This window comes from Propithecus coquereli, unplaced genomic scaffold (genome assembly GCF_000956105.1).
Source record: "Propithecus coquereli isolate 6110/MARCELLA unplaced genomic scaffold, Pcoq_1.0 Scaffold16, whole genome shotgun sequence".
NCBI lineage: Eukaryota > Metazoa > Chordata > Mammalia > Primates > Indriidae > Propithecus > Propithecus coquereli.
Window position 1 is genome coordinate 5793058 of NW_012140524.1, and position 5826 is coordinate 5798883.

Consider the following 5826-nt stretch of genomic DNA (forward strand, 5'->3'; position numbering starts at 1 on the left):
GATTTCTATTTTTTTGACTTTGTTGAGATATTGTTTTGTGGCCTAAGATAAGATCAATCTTGGAGAATGTTCCATGTGCTGATGAGAAGAATGTATATTTTGTGGTTTTTGGGTAAAATGTTCTGTAAATGTCTGTTAGGACCATTTGTTCAAGAGTCTTGTTTAAGTCCAGTGTTTCTTTATTTATTTTATGCTTAGGTAATCTGTCCAGTTCTGTCAGTGGGGTGCTGAAGTCCCTGGCAATTATGCTGCTGCTGTTTATCTCTTTGCTTAGATCTAATAGAATTTGCTTTATGAATCTGGGTGCTCCTGTGTTAGGTACATAAATATTCAGGAATGTTATGTCTTCTTGCTGAATTGCTCCCTTTACTATTATATAATGACCATCATTGTTTTTCTTTACTATTGTTGATCTAAAGTCAACTTTATCTGATATGAGAATGGCCATACCTGCTTTCTTTTGGTCTGGGTTTGCATGGAATATTTTTTTCCATCCCTTCACCTTGAGTCTGTATGAGTCTTGTGCATTAGATATGTTTCCTGGAAACAGCAAATATCTGGGTTGTATTTTTTCATCCATTCAGCCAGCCTACGTCTCTTGAATGGGGCATTCAGACCATTCACGTTGATTGATAGAATTGATATGTGGAATGCTGTTCTGTTCATCCTGTTGGGTAGTATCGTATTGCTTTGTTTTACCTCTTGTGTTATTGTTTCATATGAGCTCTGAGCTTTAGCTTTTGGGTGGTTTTACACTGGTGGGTGTCTATTGTGCTGATCCATGCATAATGCAGTTCTGAATATTTCCTACAGGGCACATCTGGTTTTGACAAATTCCCTCAGTATTTGCATGTCTGGAAAAGTCTTTATTTCTCCTTCATATATGAAACTTAATTTTGCAGGATACAAAATTCTAGGCTGGCAGTTGTTCTGTTTAAGAAGACTGAAGATGGAGCCCCAATCCCTTCTGGCTTGTTACGTCTCTGTTGAGAAGTCTACAGTTAGCCTGATCAGTTTTCCTTTGTAAGTTACTTGATGGGTTTGCCTCACAGCTCACAGGAGTTCCTCCTTCATGTTGACTTTGGCCAGTCTGATGACTATGTGTCTTGGTGATTGCCTCTGTGCAATGAATCTCCCAGGTGTTCATTGAGCTTCTTGTTCCTGGATGTCTAGATCTCTAGCAAGACCAGGGAAGTTTTCCTCAATTATTTCCTCAAATAGGATTTCCAGCCCTTGTGCATTTTTTTCTTCACCCGTAGGGATGCCTATGGTTCTTATATTTGGCCATTCTACATAATCCCATATTTCTTGTAGGTTTTTTTCATTCCTCTTAATTCTTTGTTCTTTATTTTTGACTGGCTGTGCTAATTTGAAAGAATCGTCTTCAAGATCTGAGATTCTTTCTTCTGCCTAGTCTAGTCTATTCTAAAACTTTCCACTGTGTTTTATATTTCCTTAAATGATTCTATTTGATTTTTTTTTAATATGTCAATCTCTTCAGTGAATTTTTCATTCATTTCCTGAATTGTTTTTCTCATTTCTTTGAGTTGGTTTTCCATTTGCTTGGATTTCATTGAGCTTCCTTACAATCCATATTTGGAATTCTTTATCTGTCATTTCAGTATTTTCATTTTGGTTGATATCCATTGCTAGAGAGCTGGTGTTCCCCTTTGGGGATATCTTTTTGATGCAGATTTTTAAGTATTTAGAAAAATATCCCCAAATTCCTTTCCTAAATGTTTAACCAATATACGCCACCACCAGTTGTGTGTGAGAACAGACACCTTCATTCCAGCCTGGTTGGCAAGGTTTAGCTGGAGAGCAGAGAAGTAAATTGTCAGAATACATAAGTAGCAAGAAAAATAAAGGGGAAAGGAAACAGGAACAAGTGGAGCGGTCTGAGATAGGCTCTAGGAAGCTCAGATAAAAAGCTATAGGGAAAGGATAGATGAAAAACATAACTCCTAGTTACTGACAGAAATCAGAAAGATTGTACCCAGTACAAACAGGAGGAAACCTTCTCCTCTGTATACTCAAGGAAGTGATAGCAGTAGATGGGCCTAGTAGGAAAGGGTGGCCTGGCTCCCAGGACCCCGAGGGGCAGAATCCCTTGAGGACAGAGGGGACAGTAGATTAATGGGAAGAAAAGTGACAGAGGGATTTTCCTCGAAGGGTGATTAGAACCCAGAAACAGGAAGGAAGGATGCAGGAGGAGGGATGCTCTGGGAACCACAGAGATATTAAAACCATTTGGGCAACCAAGGGCCTGGTCAATCTTTCTGTGGCAAAATTGAGCTTCGTTTTTGACCTGTGTGGTGATCCACAGTGGGCGTGGCGCAAAGGGAGCCCCTGTGAAAGAGAAGCATCAGGAAAGGGCTAGAACCTTTAATGTGTGATGGCGCCATCCTTTTAAACTTTGAATGTGACCAAGAAGAATAAACCTTTGATCTCCCTCAGGAAGGTCAGAGTGGCCTGCCTGCCTGTCAAAGCTCCTATCTGGACAGTTCTGTTGTTTCCTGAAGGTGTTAAGCATTACTAAGGCAATTCCAAGCTCTGAAAGATGAACAGACACTGAGATCTGCCTTCTTTAGTGTCTTTCTAGTCCAAAAAATTAGGCTACTATACAAATGAGATTTCCTTGTTTTGATAACTCTCTGACATTTCAATAGCTTCCCCAAGAGTGATTTGAAAGAAAATTCTGGTTTTCTCAATTCAAACACTTACAAAAATTCTGCCTCCATACATTTCATCGCATTTCAAATAATAGTTAGAATCTTAATTATGGCTTATGTTTGTGCAGCCCCTAATGAATAACAAAGTGCCTTTCCACATATTTTCTCATTCAGTCCCCACAATGACACAATTAGAAAGGTATTATACCCATTTTATGTGTGCATTAACTGAGCCTCTGGGAGATGGTGTGATTTACTCTCCAATAGAACTTCTTGTGATGATGAAAATGTTTTCTACATTGTTCAGTATAGTAGCCACTAGCCACATGTGTCTACTAAGCACTTGAAATGTGGCTAATGCAACTGAGGAAATGAATTTATAGCCACACGTGCTTAGTGACTACCATATTAAACAACTCAGAGTTTTCTAGAGCAGGGGTCAGCAAACTATGGCCCACAGGCCCAATCCAATCTGCCACCTGTTTCTGTCAATACCATTTTATTGGAACACAGATACCCCATTTTTTTATGTATTGTCTATGACTGCTTTTGCACTTCGGTGACAGAGTTGAATGGTTGCAACAGAGACCATTTGGCATAACGCAAAATACTTACTATCTTGCCTTTTACAGAAGAAGTTTGCCAACTCCTGTTCTAGATTATCACTCTTTCTATGATGCTAGGTGTTTGCTACAATTAATTAGTTGAATACAGTGAATAAGAGTTGTTTGGATTTTGGAGAGTCAGTCTGAGTTCATATCCTAGCATCACCACCTAGCAGCTGGGCATAATCTTATTGTTTTGGGCCTCACTTTTTTTTCATCTGTAGAGTGGAGCTAACCTGAGTACTACTAACGTTATGAGAGTGGCGAGGAATAAACCAAATAATCCTTATTGCACTTAACATGGTGTCAGGTAAATAGCAAACACTTGCCAATGTTATCTGTCTATTAAAGTAAAAGCAGTGGAAACGGGAGCAGTTAGTAAGGTTTCTTAATTTCAAATGACACAGTAAGAATAATAATAATGCTTACGCACAGGCAGCACTTTCAGTTAATAAAGCACTTTCACTAAGTTGTTTCATTTGCTCCTCACAATTACCCTGTGGTCAGTCAGCCGAGTCAGATCTCATTATCTCTATTTTTTAGATGAAGAAACTGAGACTCAGAGATGGCCCATGATTTGTCCAAAGTTTTATTGCTAGAAAATGGTAGAATCAGGATTTAAACCTATAAATTCTGACTACAAGTTTCGTAATCATCCTACTATTGTACATAAAATCAATGCCTGATGTGTTTTAATGGGCTGGTTAACAGCCTTCTTACCTCAAAAACAATCCATCTTTTGAAGCTAACTTTCGACTAGTTATATAGCGTAGGTCCTTACTGCTCACCGTATGGTCTGCAGACCAGCAGTGGCAGCATCCCTGGGAGCTTGCTACACAAACAGAATCCCAGATCCAGCCAGACTGATTGAATCAGCGTTCTGCACTTTAACAAGATTTCAGGTAGTTCATACACATATGAAAGTTTGGAGGTACTCATACACTAGACTTTTTATTTATTCTTTCATTCATTCATCCATTCATTTATTTATTTATTTTGCAACAGGGTCTTGCTCTGTCACCCAGGCTAGAATGCAGTGGCATCATCACAGCTTACTGCAACCTCAAACTCCTGAGCTCAAGTGATCCTCCTGCCTCAGCCTCCTTTGAGTGGCTGGCACTACAGGCGTGTGCCACCATGCCCAGCTAATAGACCTTTTCAAATAGAATCCCTCTTCTCCTCCCTACACCCCTTTTCTTTATTCCTATATGCTTACACCATTGGCCTCTTGGACTGTTTGGTATAACTGCAGCAAATCCCTCCTCCTTCCCCCATATGCCATAAAAACCTTTAAAGTTACAAATCAGAGAAGCATACATTTGAGTCTAAAGGAACAGATCAACTATTTTAAAAGACAGCTGATGTACACTGCTCTTGGGACTGTAAATTAGTACAACTCCTGTGGAAAGTAATTTGGAGATATCTCAAAGAGTTAAAAATAGAAATACCATTTGATCCAGCAGTCCCACTACTAGGCATCTACCCACAGGAAAAAAAGACATTCTATAATAAAGACATCTGCGCTTGTATATTTATGGCAGCACAATTCACAATTGCAAAGATGTAGAAACAACCCAAGTGCCCATCAGTCCATGAGTGGATTAATAACATGTGGTATATGTATACTATGGAGTTCTACTCAACTACAAAAAACAGTGGTAGCACTTATCCTGGATAGAGCTTGAGCCCATCCTTCGAAGTGAGGCATCATAAGAATGGAAAAACAAGCACCACATGTACTCGCCATCAAATTGGCAGTAACTGATCAACACTAAGGTGCTGACATGGTATACTATTCACTGGGTGCCGGTCAGGTGGGCGAAAGGTGGGGGTGGGTAAACTCACAACTAACAGATGCAGAGTGCACTATATGGCAAAAGCACACACTTGTAGGCCTGGCTTGGGTGAGGCAAAGGCATTATACGTAACCAAAATATTTGTACCCCCATAATATTCTGGGGAAAAAAAAGACAGCTAATGAAATCACTAACTTACCTTTTCAGGGGAATTTTCTCTCCAGGCCTGACCACCCAGGTTACCCTCTTCAGTCTCTGCTAGCTGGACAATTTGGGATCTCAGAAATTTACCAAAGCTATGGTTCTAATAATCAGGGATTTGATGTCACCATAGGCTGGTAAGGTCATAATGAGATGGCATGGCTGTGAAACTGTGTATACCTGGTGACAGCCTTGCTCTTCCCAATTTGGTAATCACAAACACCTCTGAATATAGTGGGGCAGACCAGCACCAGTTAAGTTTACTTGGAAAGTTCTGGTGATTCCTTTCCCTAGCACCAAAGGCAGAGAGAAGGACATTTAAGAGTGGTATATGCGTAGGCAGGTAAGTTTGCAGTTGGACTTTCCCTCTCTGACATTCCGCTTGGAATGTGGCTCATGCAACCCTTCAACCCCCACTCACGAGTGCTCTCCTGCCTGTCTCCTACCTTGGGCCTCAGCCTGCCTCCCAGCCCCCTGGCTTCTCCTGCCAACTCTTTTGAAACTAAACCCTTCTCCTGCCCCAGCCCTCTGTCCACCCACCCGCTGGCCTCT